The sequence below is a fragment of the Mugil cephalus genome, chromosome 7, assembly GCF_022458985.1.
Source record: "Mugil cephalus isolate CIBA_MC_2020 chromosome 7, CIBA_Mcephalus_1.1, whole genome shotgun sequence".
Lineage (NCBI taxonomy): Eukaryota > Metazoa > Chordata > Actinopteri > Mugiliformes > Mugilidae > Mugil > Mugil cephalus.
Genome location: NC_061776.1, coordinates 10,605,734 through 10,622,303, shown reverse-complemented (window position 1 = coordinate 10,622,303; position 16,570 = coordinate 10,605,734). Strand labels below are relative to the sequence as shown.

The window sequence follows — 16,570 nt, the reverse complement described above, 5'->3', positions numbered from 1 at the left end:
TGAGGTTGGGAAGTGAATTAAACGCCGCGCTTGTTCGTACGCCAATGCTGCAACGCTATAGCAAACTGAAATATCTTCCACGTTAGTCTATTTTATACCATCATTTTTGTATAGAAGCAATTAATATCATGAAGCAGGAGCATGATGTAAAATCTGGACATTAAAGTCTATCCACCGCACACGATTGATTCCCAGTGTTCACGCCTCATGTCGTGCATGCAGCTTGTACATGTAGACGCGTCACTGGACCCCCCTAAAAGTAAAACAATCTAAGCCGGGAAATTGAGCAGCAGCTCTGCTCACAGCAGAAACCAATCGATCCAATGAAGCGCGACGCTGTAGTGTCAATTGCAGCCAGATACTCCGAAGGGTTGCACAGAAAAACCGAAACGTCATCCATATATTATTTAAGAAATGTTTGACGCATTTCCTCCTAAATATATCTATAGCAATATCTACAGTCTGGAACATATATCCTTCTTTAACATGCCTGGTACCGCCCAGGCAGTGCGTATTTCTGCCTATGGAATATTTACGATTAACATTATTGGCAAAGATTCCTAGGCTGTGAAAAATGCAAAGCATTGGTAAAACAGGGTGAGAGACCCCAAAGGAGTTATTACACGAGTCAGTGGCTCTGTCATATCGGGGAGCACAAACAGGGAATAATTTAAAAGCTGCTGCAAAGCTTACAGTATATATACGAACCTATCCTTGACTCCTGGTTAATGTTCGCATCGCAGGTGAACCCTTATTATAACCTTTTCACAGCGTCCCTACACGGGGAATTGTGCACAGTACATGTTATACGTATGTAGGAGGCTGCAGCGCGCTGCTTTGATAGAGGAGCAGGAGCAGGAAATGTCCAAGGTTACGTACATTTGAAGTTGTGTAACCAGGGAATACAAAAAAAAGCAACGAAAATGGGTTGTTGTTATAGGAGTTAATGATATCAAAACATGTAACATGTTGATTTGATTATTAAAGAATGGTTTAAGGTGTAAAAATGCATCATTAAAAAGGAATTTAAGTATTTTAAAGACATAGTTGTATTGAGTGAGCCTGCCTGTTACATGTAAAAGGGGACTGTAGGCAAAAAGCTGCATTGTTTGCTACAGAAAGCTGTAGTTTTAACTATTGGGTAAGATCCGGGCCCCGTCTGTCTGCTGCTACTATTGCAGCTCCTGCAGCTAGCTTCGTCTGCCAACTTGTCATTCGGGAAAACAAAGGCATGCCTTTGTTCGGTCCTCTTTATTTTGAAGGGAAAAAAGAAGGGGATGGGGGAAATTTGGAGAGGATCCAACGAAACCGTGCGGGCAATGCAGGTTGATGATTGTCACGATAGAGGGAATTTTTAATAAAAAGGTGCTGGAGTGTAATTCCTCCACAAAAAAAAAAAAAAAAGAAAAGCAAGAAAATACAAGTAAGGCCGAAACTCGTGCGATAGCGTCACGTAGGCGCTCCATTACCGAGATGAACAGGAGTGCAGGGGAAAGAAGAAAAAAACACTAATATCATAAGATAAACCTGCGAGGAGATTAATGTGCTCTACTTTTTCTTGAGTTTCTGTGGACGCTACACAATCTGCAGCCATGCGTGCGAACCTTCATTCGGCTACTTATCTATTGTAATGTCAGTAGATTTCTTCTCACACTGAGTACACAAATCTGTCGTGAAAACCAGTGGAACTTTACTTAGTTTGTATAGAGCACATGTGATACAGTTGTCACAACAAAGGGCAGGAGAAACGCCCTGGATTTGCAAATGAGCACGGCCGGAGGCGGCGCCAGAAAAGGCATGAGGCGTGAAGCCAGGTACGCATGAACTGGTTCTTCCATATTGGGAAAAATAAATAGGACCATTGTTCTCCCAACAGCCATTTATCACGCACTGAGTCATGCAACACCAGTAGCTTAGCAGATGAACTTGCAGTTTACGGTGTTTATAGCTGTACAGTAGAAAAGAAAGGGCAGAGGGGGGGGGGCTTAATATGGTTTTGTGGCTATACTATTCAATTAGGTTAGCAGTGGGGGCCTTGATTATACACAAAAGGCATGGGGAAACGTGGCAGGGTACGGCAACATTATTTAGAAGAGGCACTAGTACCGTGGTAATTAGCGAAATTAAGTGACGATAAAGTAATTTTACACTCTTGTGTCTGGGAGGTATGTCTCTGCGACAGCCATAGCCTGGCGGAGTAAGATTTAATGAAAGAAGAAGGAGGGAAGGAGAGGGGGTGGGAGGAGAAGAAGAGGGGACAGAGGAGGGTTGCATGCCAACCTCCTGCCAGCTCCAATTACCAGTGTGAGTGGAGCGTGGCAGCTAGGGCGATGGGTCTAATCAGAGCCCTGCTGAAAGAGACCCATCCCTGTCCTCCTGTCCCACTGGGAGGCTGCTGGAGCTCAATCCCACACTAACGTCAGCCAGCGTTTTCCCACAACCCAAACACACTCATCTCAATGGGGGAAAACACTCCAGACGCCCCACTTCCCTCTTAACGGGGGGAGCCCTGACATAGTGCCACACGATACAAGGCGACTGAATGAAAAAATGCCTGCCTCACTTCCATTTCCATTATCTCCTCGCTCCTTATAATCAGAAGCACGAGAAGGGGTTAATGTCATGATGTCATGTGCTGCTGTGAATGGTTAAGTGAGGGTTACGCCACCACTGGAAAGAACATACACCTAGATATGAAATCCTCACGGAAAGCATATGGCGGTGGAGTTGCGTCGATAAGAATCAATAGTTGACCCGATTCGGCGTCGATGTTTGCCTTCAAAATAAAACGAGCCTTCCCCGTGTTCTCGATCTGGGTTGATCTTATTTCCAACAAGAAATAAAAGCCCTTATGATCTCCACATGTGCCTGTTGCCAAGTGATGGATGACAACAATTAAAGGTTATGTCTCCTTTGATAGCGGGAACCAAAGGGCCACTGTGGCAGCAACACAGTCTCTTGCCTCATGAAATATTACCGCTCTAAAATCTACCCTTTTTAACCATACATCACCGTGCTACCTTTACAAGTTACAAAAGGTTTACGCGCTTCTGGACAGCGTCAAGTCCATTTTTGGATTCAATTGTTGTAAAAAAAAAATAAAAAATTGGCGCTGAACTCATGTTTAAATGTTCCAAAAAGAACCACATTTTATCAAATTTGTCAGCCATCATGGGCAAAAAGATTAAAATCCCCACATTCATCCATTTTTAATTGTTCACCTGTCTCACATCCTGAACTGTACACGGACCTAAACGCAGCCCCGTCTCTGATAGTCCGGGGTCAGTTCGGATCTGAAGAGCAGATAAACGGTGCGTTGAAACGAAGCACATGGCCTGCAGCTGTTTCTGTCCTAGAACATTGTCAAGACAGACATTTGCATCTGCTCGAGACGCGGAAGTGTTGTGAGAGGTGTCGGCGGCAGCGGGAGGTGCAAACAGAAAGCCGGAGCTAACGTGGGTTCAAGCGAAAGAGCTCCACGAATAGCTGAAGCGCTGACGGTGCGCCAAACATTCAGCAAGTTGACATTTAACTGTCAAGGTAATGGTGATGATCAACTAAAGAGCAGGGGATAATACCATTTCCTGTTACAGTAACAGATTATTAACATTTACATTAGTTTACCCGTGCATGTGTTTGATCCAGACTGCAGTACTTGCAAGTGTTGTTTTTTTTTTTTTGATAACTGTTGAGAAGCACGCTGTGACTAACAAGCCTCCACAGAAAGCCACACTGACCTGGCTGACATTCATGTAACTGCCTTTATGTATTTAACGGGAAAAAAAAAAAAAAAAAAAGCGTCAGAGGTAAAGATTTTTCTCACATGGTTTGCCATGAGGGCCATGTGAGCAAGACGTTTGTGTTCTTCAGAGAAATGGTAGCTGGCAGATCTCCCGCTGCAGAGGTGTCCTCAGCAGAGACGACACGGTGCGCTCCAACATCAAAGACCTGGCAAGGAGGCCATTGGTGTAATACTGCTGTAATGATGCGAAAATGGCGCAAATCTCCACGGAAAAAGAAAGAGAAGGACGAAAAACAAAGACAAAAAGATGCAAATCTTAACCAATTACTTTCACAGACGGACCTGAGGAAGTGTGAAGCGGTGAAGCGGTGGGTTATTACGTAACGAGTTCGACAGATACACAGATAACTCTCTTCACTACAGTCGGGATCGAAACGGATGAAAGTGAACGATTTGCATTGAAACGCGCGTTAAAAACACATCTGAACATCTTGTCAAGCCTGTTGTCTCTGGCACGCTATCTCTCAGGCCAGGTGTTATGGCAGTCGCTATGGAGATGGCGCCTTAAACAAACAGCGAGTGAACTGCAGGCACAGACACACCTGCACGCAACGGACCATCACAAGAGAGCAGCCATAACAAAAACACCGCTAATGCGGTTGTTAATGCTAGAACTGCTACTGGCGGTATCACTGCACATTTCTTCTGCTGTTTATCCAAGAGTACTTGGAGTAAAAAGACTGTAATGCATGCCATGACCTTTGAAATAATACACTTTTTTGTCTGGCTGAGCAGAACATTTGGCCTCACTTCCTCGCCTACAGGCAGATAATCAATAACAGTCATCTAATCCCCCCCCAATCCTTCCTCTCCTTCCTTCCCTCCCACTCTTTTTTATCATCTCTCCCTCCACTTTCCTATTTATCTCTACTTCTCCCTCTTTCTCCTATCTGATATCATACTTCCACAGTCGTCAGTATGATCTACGGGCCTGCCAAATGCCCTGTGCCTGTTATTTATGCTGCGGCGCACCAGTTAGTACATCAGTCTGGCCTCTGACCCATTACTGCAACCCAAGGGTGGTCTTCTGAATTCACATGGTTATGCTGACCGAGTCACCTTGTGCTACAAGCACTGCTGCACAGAATCACATCCTCCATTAACTACGCTATAAGAGTACAGCACAGCTGTAGGCTTTCATTTTGAGATTACGGCTCCACTTCTTGCCTTGTGGTCCTACTAACAGGAGTTTGATTGAAGACCCTTGAGATCGTGGTATTACAGAGTACACGGTTTTGCGGTTTAATACTCATATTAATGTAACTGCCTCTGAGATGGAGAAAAAAACCTCAGGGCTCATGGTAAATTTCTGTTGTAATGCCACGTGGCTAATAAGACAGGCTGTACCTCCGGGTGTCTTGGGGTGGGGTGGGGGGGGATAAAAAGAACAAGGACAGGACCAAAAATCAGAAAGCGTGACAGTTAATGGAAACTGTCGACAAAGGGAAGCGGAGCTGCCGGTTTGCAAATAAATGCATTAATTGATCCTCTCCACAACTCAAATTAATCACGGGCTGAGCTTTATTGTGACACGTTTAGTGTAATTACGGCAGATAGCGATGGCTTTTATGAGTTGCGAGAAAGGCAGTGGATGTAGTGGAATGTGGCAGGTTGTGTTAATTAAATCCTCACTGACCGGGCTCCGGTGACAGCCTTTACTTATTCCCTCAGTCAGAGATAATGAATAATACACAGTGTCTGCGAGTCAATGTCGACAGCCTCAACTTTGATTATGTCGCGGTTTGCTGAAGTGATGGGTGTTTGAAAGTATCACATCGGGGCGTGACCTGTTAACTTCTTCCCTCGCGAGAGGCTGAACGCAGCCGTTCCATCGGCGGGCGGCCTCTGCAAAGAGGCAAGACAAACACGACATCCTGCCGCACATTGTTTGATGAATAGTTTCCCGGTCTGTGGATACAGTGAATCTGCATGCCACTATCAGTGAAGCAGACTTTCACTTTCTTACGCCCGGAGTAAACACGAGCCTTATTCCACCACTCATAATGGAATTAAATGTTTACCAGTCGAGTACACGCCGAAGGAATTTGACTGCAGGTGTGGTGCGTCTTGATGTCATACCAGAATTCTTGGAGAGATAAACAGCTGAACACATAGTTAAAGCAATGAGTCAAACTGATCCCAGCGTTCACACAACGATGTGCATGCAGAAATAAATATTAGAGCTGTGAACGATACATTATCTTATTTGCATTTGATCACTGATTGTACACGGTGTGCGCACGCACTCGTGCCTGGATACAGTGTATATATATTTATTTATATAGCCCATGTAGCTGTCTCCGCGGGCATAACTCACTGTAAACGCTGGGTTTGTATATTTTGCACACACTCTATGGTGAGAGATGCATGCAAAATCAACAGCGCCTTTGACAGGTGTAAGTGGGCCGATCAACCTTGAAAAACACAGCCCAGCAGCTTAGAGCAAATGGGACCTCTTAAACATGAGAAAAATGCGAAGCTTAAAGCTGAACTATAAGGCCGACGGTGAGTCAAGCCGCTCTCCCCTGCTTCGTGCGGCTCGGTGTGTAAATGTGGGAGGAAAAGGGGTCAGGGTGAAAGGACTCCCATTAGCCAGCTCATTGAGTGTAGGCATTAGAACCCCCCCCTTGACACGCAGCAGGCCCATCCATCCATGGCCAGTCAGGGCCTGGGGAGCTGTTGACTCTTTGGCCTGCGGAGCTTTGAGGTAGACCTGGTTCTTTACCTGCACCGGTAAAAGCCCAGGATGCAGCTAACAATGGAACGGATCCAAAAGTATCAGGTGGGGTATGTTTATGTACTGTGTTGATTTTACTTTATTAGTTGTAATATATAATACAATATTTAGTCGTAAATTATATATAGTTAAAATAAATTGTTTGGTGCATACCAATTTATATCACTTTTTTTTTTTTCATGCATAACATGTTCACAACATTTTCTACTGGTTGACAGAGGAATTAATGCAGTCGATTGACTAAGGATGAACTAATTCCATGTGATGATAAGTAAATATTGTAGAATAATCCCACACTAGTAGTAAAACGGGTTTGCATGTCCCCGTGTTAGGAATTGATAAAAATTAAATGTTATCAAGAAGAAAATAAATATTTAAATTACTATGTCTGTGATTTCAATAGCAGTGCAACTGGCTACCGTAATATCTGTAGTCTGCGCGCAAACCCTTTTTTTCCGCATTCATAAAAAGCTAAAATTGTGGGCGCTTTTTCAGAAATCGGGGGCACCTGGTCACCCTAAAAAAAAAAACGACACGCCACCTTGTTTTTGGCATTTTCTGGTTCTGACGTTTTTCGTACATTTCCATCTTCACCACCCCTTGCAGTGACACAGTACACGTTTCGCTACGCTGAAAATGGTCCGGTGTGAAACAGTGTTTCGCGGCGCATCGTTTCAAATACACTGGTATGTTGGTATATTAAAGATTCATATCATAATGGAAGAAAAAAAACACCGGTATTTGGTATGAACCAGTATACCGCACAGGCCTACAATGCAGTGCACTCAAAAAAAAAGGCAAACACATTAGGCACACTACTGAAAATGCACTTTAACACACTTCCAACAACTGTGGGCCACACAAGTAAATCCATTTGCAGGGTTTTATATTAGATTGCTAATTGTTTTCCATTGTACTATAAAGCTTTTTTTTTCTTTTTTTATGGAGAGCTCTTGAGTCATTAGTTTTGACTCACAGACAGACATGGGATTGCTTTCACTGTTACATCATTTGGATCAAATTGTTTATAATAAACCAACCAATAATGATTGATTTAGGAATCTGTGAAAAAGTAAGCTCATCTAAGCCCATATCAGATTTATCATTTGCGTTGTTATGGCTTTTTCTTCTATGCTGTGGTGAGGATAATGGGGGGAAAAAAAACAGCAGTCTTTATTAATAACTGATGAATTCAGAAAAACACAGAACACCATTGAGCCCATTCACTGAGACCCCCGTTTATCGTACGCTTTTAACTAAAGCAAGAAGAGCACCGTGAAGTAATGAACAAATTGATTTGATGCGACATTACACTGGAGCTTTTTCTCAGAGCACTCAGGTCTAAGAACGCAGGGACTTGGGTTTGATCCTTAAAATATCAATTTGATTCAGGGGCACATTCGTGAGTGACAGTTTCCATCACTGTGTGCGTTTATCTTCTGAGAGACGGCTTAGAATTCAGAAAGAAAAAAAAAGAAAAGGTGATTGGATCTTCGCACTTTGCTGCTTGACTCGATCTGGTTTGGAGTAAATCATGGCACTCCAATAAAAACTAAAAGCGTTCGGGGCTCTGATGATCAAGAGTGAGAGCGCGCCAATGTAGGGGAGAACAAAAACTTCCAAGGCAAAAAAAAAAAAAACTCTGACAACTTGTTTAATACTCTGATGAAAAGAGAACGCATAGAGGCAAAACTATCGACAATCACATAAGCCACGGTCTCACAAACAAGTCATGTCTGTAATTGAATGATATAAGGCCTGTTGCAGCTGTTTTGTGGCAGATATTTAATTCGTGGATATCCCCGCCTGTTCCCTGACGATGCTCAGATATTAAATGATGCGAATGTCTTGTCACATCTCCAATATCTCCTGAAACCCAGAGGCCGTGTCCAGATAAGGAGCACAATAAGTCCCCGCAATCAACAGAGGCCGTAACTCCGCGTTTCAAACGGTGACAAAGTGTCAGTGTGCAAGATGTGCGGCACGCGGTGTCGACACGACAATAGGAACACCTATGCAACACTGTGAAAACCAGCACAATAGCTCTGGAATAAACAATTACTGTGATGCTAATGATGCTAAAGCTAACTGCTAATGCTTCTGTTGTTGTGCGTTCGATATTTCCCACATTCGGCAGTGTCCACCCTGTGTATTTGTATACAAAAGACAACAAAGATGACTTTTATTATTTATAACTGCTTTGAGTCGAGCGACAAAAAAAATTCCGATGTCTTCCCCACAACAGAGAGCTCACATCAACATCATAAATGAATCAGAGGACGATTTCCATCTATATTCATTTAGCTTTTCCACAGCCCCCACCCCTTTTCCTCCTTAGAAGTCGAGAAAATGTGTTCATTTTGAGGAAGCAGAAAGTTCCTTTGTGTTAAAAGCACAAATTCAAAAATAACTGGCCCACTTAAAATGGGATAAATACTTTCCAACGCTGGGGCTTTTCTTCACATCTTTCAGGAAGCAGAATCCTTTTGCAAAGTGGCTGAAGTGATGGTATAAATTAGAGGAATTTAAATCCGCTCTTGACTCATTAGGACAGTCTGCAGATGTGTTTTCAGGTTTTAATACCAAATTACATGCTTTCCGCAATCTAGAAAGTGGTGGGAAGCAGCCAAAACCTGTAATGAACAAGTGACTTTTAAAGAACCAGTCCAATTCACCACCTGCGCATCAACAACAAACAACAGAAAAAATAGAAACACTCTTAATTTCCTCAGTAATAATTAAATGTCTGACTGGCTTGGTTCTTCTATTTATTTTTTTTTTAATGTTTCTAGTAACCATTTGCTGTGCCTCGGTCTCTCCCTCCTCCCTGAGGCCACAGACATGATCAGTACTGACGGTGCAGACATACCAGACATCGCAGATACAGCTTGCCAACAGCACGCAGCGATTGATTGACAAGTACAGATGATAAAACGCCTCGAAGGAAAAACAACTCCATCCATGGCGTTTTATGTGAAACATGTAGTCCACCGTATAATAAAGCTCACAGGGTAGATCAATTAACTGGGGAGAATTGTAATCGCGGATGGGCGCAATTGATCCATCACGCCACATTTGGTCCGAGTTATTTGAATTAAGACAACAGTAGGTGATATAATATTGTTTTTGGAGATTTGATCACACAAAGACGGACGCACACGGCCGCACATACACCACGTCGGCGGGGATTCTTGGAGACTGGGTTTCTAGGTCACCACAGTTTGAAGAAGCAGTTTACGGTTTATGACTTGTCCATCGCTAAAATCAACAATCGCTCATGAGTATTTCAGCACACTGAACGAGTCACTGACTAGTTGAGACAGGAAAGGGCGGAGAGCGTGTGGGTTGGTAAAAATACAGTGATTAATCATTGTGTGTATGTGTGCCAGGGTGTGCGTGCATGTGTGTGTGTTTTTTTTTTCTTTTTAGGAGGCGCCTGTTTGTGTTTCCTGTTAATTTCCTGTGCATTCTCTCGTAAAAAACAAGGTGCAATGAAGATGGTGTAAGTCTGAAAATCGTCCCTGCCCTACTTATAACGCGTCCAAGTCCTTGGAAGAAAGGATGTAAGGATGCAGATTGGGCGGTCAGGAGACCGATTCCACTCGGCCATATTGTGCGAGTCCTTGGGAGAAGCGTAGCATAGACAGATGCAGTTTGTATCTGTCAGGCTGGATATGATCAACGATGCTGGGTCTCCAGCCAGCAGATGGTGGGAGAAATTAAATCTGTGACACAGACTGTCACAATGGAGCTCAAAAATACAATCTGTGTGTGTGCGTGGAGTACACCTGTAGATGGTGTGTGTGCCTGAATGGCTTTTGCGTGAGTGCAGGCCTGTGCTACTGCAAGTCCTTTAGCATGTTTTGACAGATAATAGCCCTGTTGTAGCAAAGCTAAACCCAAACCTTCACACTCTGTGTCACTTTTAACTAGTACAACAACTACAGCACGCAATGTTAAACATGAACTGTCATCTCACCTTCTCGTACAATGTAAGGGCTAAAACACGGTAGGAAAAACCCACCAGCATTGTAAAAGAGAATCGCAGATTGAAAAGGTAATGTGGGGAACAGCAGTTACACAGCAGACCTTATTTTGGTCATTGTGAATGATTTGAATAGCGCAAAGGAAAAGAGAGGATTAAGTTGTGAGAGTAGCAGGGTTCGGTATTTAATCATTCTGGTATAGCTTCTGTATGTATTTATCTTGCCCGGGGAAGAGGCGCAATGAGATTTCTATGCTGTTTATCCAGTCAGGTTTGTTGTCCGCACTTGCCTGGCTCCTGAGATATTTATTACTGGCATTGTGTCGCAGTCATTTTCTGCCTCTGCACCAGGGACTGTAATGCGTGGCAAGCAAATAAAAGGCCCCTTTTTTCTCACCGGTGAGGCTGTAATTTGTTTACTGCCACCAAACACAGGACCACTAAATACAGTCAACGCACTAAAGCTGAGACAGTGTACTGAATTCCATTTTGAACATTTTCAAGAGTTTTCAACACAGCTGTATAATTATGGCCTCCTTCCCCGTCTTAGAATTAGAGAGGCATAAAATTGACTCATAGGGCAGAACTCTATTAGTATTACAGGGAGCTATATCACTCCACTGCTTGATGTTTGGCATGTTTTCACCGAGCAAGGGACTATTTTTTATCGACCACAGAAGCTTTGAATGCTTGCATATTTCTCGCTTGACCTTTCCAGAAATTACTTTTTTTCCCCCCTTCTTCTTTTTCTTCTTCTTGGTATTACATGTTCAGAAAGGAGTTGCCAGGGAACTTCAAAAAACTTCTGGTCTGAAGGAGAGTCTTTCTAATTCGTGGTCTGACAAGAGGAGGATTCTGGTAATGACGGGGCTTTTGATCTGGTACTATGAGATAACATTCCTCCTTTCTAGAGACAGGCCCGCCGTCTCCCAAAGGACAAGAGGCAGAAAAGCCACAGAACATACCTGACTTTCTGCTCATATTTCTTCTATTAGTCACTCTGCAGATACCAGCTTGACATTTCAGTTTGTTTTAGATTTTCGTGGAAGAAGAATAGTGCAGAATAAAATAAATAATTCGAGTGAAACTTAAGTCATAGCTGAAGCAATCATATTTTCTCTTTCCTGGGATTTAATATTTGATTTTTACAAATGGTTGCAATCACTTTGTGAAGATTTCTATCTCTCAACAACACTACAGATTGACATATCAGGCCGATATTTGGGTTTTTAACTGGTATCGGTATCGGCCAATATGCGGGTGCGAACCCATGCAGCCCATATATTTCCCCTCCCCCACTAGCAGAGTAAGTGCAGCCTATATATTTCCCCTCCCCCATTGGCAGAGTATGTGGAACCCATATATTCCCCTCCCCCTACTAGCAGAGTACGTGCAGCCCATATAGTGACCCTCCCCCACCAGCAGAGTATGTGCAGCCCATATATTCCTCCTCACCAACTAGCAGAGTATGTGTAGCCCATATATTGACCCTCCCCCACTAGCAGAGTATTATTGTTGTGTCAATTTTATCATGTAAACTGAGGGAGAAAAAGCAGTATCAGTAGCAGTTGGTATCGGCCCTAAAAAAAACATAACGATTAATCTCTACCCAACACATCACTTATGTTCTCTGCTTGCAAACACAGAGCTAATTCAAACAGTTATTGCTCTTATGCCACAAAAGCAGCACTGCCTTCCCATGTGATATGTGTCTTCCAATTAGATGTTTGTGTTGAATCTCTGCACTAAAAAAAAATCAGAGCGATTTCTGTCGGCTTGTTATTTCTCAGTCTCCATCACTGTAGGCCTTTCCCAGAACTTTTGCAATTCCCCGGTTGTTGATAGAAGCCAATTACAACCATGTGTTTTTAAAGGTTTCTGCTCAAGGCGGTTTCATCAGAATTAGGTTCTAGAAGAAAATAGTCAAATTCCAATTGCGAAAACTCTCATCAGTTTTCTCATCACCATTAGTATCATGGCACGGTTTCGACACCACGTTAGTCATTTCTTGATCTGAGTCACCGCGTTTTACATTTTTTTTACACCATCATCAAATGTTAACGCCGAGGAAAATGTGAAATATTGCCTTGACACGAAGAAGTGGCAGCGCACCGCATTTAAGACTGATGTTGTGAGCTGAGATGTCTTTTCTGGCCGGCAGTAGTTTATTTCATACATCACTGAGACAAGCACCATTTACCTGGACATTTACTGAGGCAGTTCAATACAAGGAGGGGGGGCGCTCAAGGTCAGAACATTGGCATCGTTACCCGTGTAATGAGTCATTGTTCCCTCTGGTCATCGCTATATACTACCCTACTACAACGTCACAGCGCCTCCACACCGTCCACAATAGAGAAACATGCAGATACGAAGAGATTATAGATATGAGGCAGCGATGGAAAATGAACAAGAGAGTGAAAGAAAGAGGAATGAGAGGCTGCAACGATATTTCTCAATCTCACCTCCCCCAGTGCCCTCAGCAATGTCTGCATCATTATTTATCCATACAGGTCAGACCTACACACAGTCCTCCGACTCTCTCCATCTCATACACACACACACACGGAATGAAATTTTGCATGTAAGGCCATTGTTCAAAACATCACAGTGGAAGAAGAAAGAACGAGTCCTCACGAGCTGACCTACGACAGTGCGGCAACAATAGAGGAACAACTCCATAGGTTTCATTCTGCATCGGTGTGTGCGACTCTCTCTGACGCACACACAATGACGAATGGCTGAGCTGATTTTGGGCGCGTATGTACGTCTCAGCGGTGCGACCTCTCGGGCAGGGTCGTGAGAACTGCGTCGAACAAAGAGCGGAGCTGTTACAGCGTGACAGAATTACAGAGCGACTCCGCACTCATGACTGCAAAAGTGCTAAAGCCCGACTTGGCTGGCATGAAAACACGCAAGTCGCAACTCCCCACAGGTAAATGATTCGTAGCATGACATCTCAAAGAACAGGTCCAGTGTGATATATTTTATATAATATACATACAAGCTGGATATTCAATAGAAAGATGAGCAACATTCATCTTAGTCACCGTGCGACTTAGTCATTATTTGACGCAAATACAATGGCTCGGAAAGTGAATTAGGCGCCAGCGAGGTCAACCTAAAATAACAAAATCACATTCTTAACACGGCGCTTGAAGTCCCCTGGCATTACATAACGCGTCGGGTTTACTCACACCAAATAAACACGGTCGGATTTTTTATTATTCAGCTAAAAATCACAAGAAAGTGACCCAGACACTATAATGCCCTCCTGATCCCTGATACTTTCCTTCACACGTTAGCCTTCTTACTTCTTCCTTCTCCGCACACGGTGTGACTGTCATAATCCATATTTTGCTGGATTGGCATAACAAAATAAAGAGCCAGTATATGAAATAATCATAATTAATGCTCGACCTCCCTTTGCTCTGCTAAAACCTATAATCCAGATCGACTTAGCGCTCTAATGAATTCACCGCTGTTGCTGCCTCCCCGGATGGATGGGCGCGCTCGTTGTATTCTGACAACTTCATGTGGATGCAAAGTCACATGTACTTTAATTCACGTAAGGAGTTTTTCTTTAGGTAAAAAAGGGGAGGGGGTCTTTTTTACCTCATTATTTATTTGGTGAGACTTAACCGAGACGTGACAGGTTTTTTCAGCAGTCACTGAGCAGCTCTACGGGTTCTGTGGTTTACTCAAGGACACCACAATGACTGAAGTTTACAGATGACATCTCAGTCATATGCATCCAGATTTTATAATTTGGTTAAAGACATAAAAGAAAGCAACACTCGGACGTGACGGCGAGTCCTCGCGCTGGCAACCAGTGGCCCATTAAGGGAGAGGGGTCATTTGTCTCCGTGTGTTTGTTGCTGTATTGGTGTTTTCTCATGTAGTACTGCTGATATTGATGTATCATAACTTGATGTATCACCAGGCTACAAACAATGGCCTATAAATAGAGCAGGGCTGACGTCATCGCTCTGTTAGGGTATGTGCGTTTGCACTGAGTGGGTTTGTGTCAGTGAATATGCATCGATGTGGTTGTGCGTTCGGTTCTGGACGAGCAGATTCAAAGGATTACTTTGATTAGATACGACGCGCGGTGCTGTTCTTCTTCAGCCTGCTTGACTGCATTAAGGGGAAAAGAGTTATTTCATAGACTAATTGAAAGATTATCACTCCCCCCCCATTTATGATTACAGTTCAAATATAATGAAGATACTTTTAGCAATAACAGACACAAGGATTCGAAAAACACTATCGCTTCAGCAAGCCTTACGCTGTATCAGTTAATAATCTCCTGGCTGCTTCTTCCGACATAAAGCAAATGGGGAAAAGTCCTATCGGAGTCCAGATTCAGAAGTAAATATGTCTCTGTTTTCCTTGCCAAAGGTTTGACGAAGAACTCAAATTCACCAGTGCTTCATTTACTTTGGCAGGCTGCCATTTCACTCTGGGCAGGTAGCATAGGCCTGCTCGAGTTTGTAGACTGAGAACAGCTGTCCACCGTTTTTTATGAGCGCACATTGTTAGCCCGCGATAGAGTGTCTGGTATTGTTTTCACCTTGTGAGTCTGTGCGTGTGTCATCAATGCAGAAAATGTGGTTCTGGAGTCTCCTTACGGTAGCGGGAACAACTACGGAGGCCTGGGTTGAGTGCTCTGGAAAGGATTTATAGGGCTGTCTGTGGGCGGGTGGCGTCAGCGCAATAACGCCACAAACGTGCGAGAAGCCTTCGCAGAACTTTACAGGTTTCTAGTGGAGATTAAAATGAATGTTGGGATTGAAGATCGGTTGGATTGTCAACATGCTGAAAGGAGTCGATGCTGGATTGACACCGCCCTGGGCATGTCAAACAACGAGGCTCACACATCTGCGCAGAGGTGCGGAATGAGACATCCCTTCCATCTGTCAGTACAATATTATCATAAAGACTGTTCCTTAATGCAGCCTCAAGAAGGTGCTATGAAAATTTAATACAGGGCATTAAAAACATCCCTTGCTCGAAATGTATGCAGTAAATACAGTGTGCGCTAATAAAAGCCGACAGATGCGGCATCATGAGCAGAGTGTGTACGGCGCTTTCCCACGGAGCTAGCAGCTAGCACTCTGAGAACAGGATCACACGGAGGAGACGGCTTCATGCAAAGCACGTCCGCTGGTGAGAACAGTAGTTGCTCGCTGTTGAGTAAGACTGTTGTCCATCTTTATTTTAGTAACCGAGGGAAGCCGAGCGCGGCCACTCAACACTAACTAAGATGATGAATGTTGTATCGTTTGCGTGAGCTTCATGTCCTGTTAGCGCTGTTTGTTTGCGCGGACCACGGCCACGGAAAAGAAGGGTAAAAAGGAAACCTTTCTTTTCAGCACAGAAAAGCCCCATGGGGAGATTACGCAAGCCCAGTCAGTGATATCATCAAATCAGCGTGGATGGAGAAAAAAAAAAAAAAAAAAAAGGAGGTGGGTGTAAGAAAGACAGGATTCAGACAGGGGATGGGCTGTATTTGAATGAGAGGGGATCTGTTTTAATGCAGGCGTAATGGCCACGGACGGCCTTAATCCTCCCTCTGGCTAGCTCCGGAGATTCTTTTTTTTTTTTTTTTTTCCTTGAAAGTTGCTAATGAAATCAGCTCCCCCTGCGGTGGACCAGCAGCCACGTGACAAAATTACAATCAATTAAAGAAGAAATCTATGCTCACAGCTCAGTGATATGGGAGAGTGCACAGGGGTAGGTGAGGAACCTCTGTCCATATCAATCGCATGCATTAACTGTGGGCTGGAAGGGAAAGGAGGCACGAAGGGTATCCTCACATGGAAACTCACAAATACTTTTCTCGCCGTGTCTAACCGAGTCTCATAGCCCGAATAGATTATTTACAAATGCGTACATATTTTAGCCTCAGTCAGTATTCACGACGGCTGTTCCTTTGTAACTGAATATAGGAGTGCTTTGTTACAATAAATTATTCAGACAACAATAAAATGTTGCGTTTTACCCGCAAAAAAAAAGGAAATATTCCTTCATAAATAACTAAATT

At 43.5% G+C, this 16,570-nt stretch overlaps 1 protein-coding gene across 18 annotated transcripts in view; it reads right to left on the bottom strand.

Annotated features, from left to right (window-relative positions):
• The window catches only part of LOC125010559 (receptor-type tyrosine-protein phosphatase F), a 160,370-nt gene that overhangs the window by 70,559 nt on the left and 73,241 nt on the right, over positions 1-16,570 (bottom strand). The gene's annotated exons all lie outside the window — the stretch shown is intronic.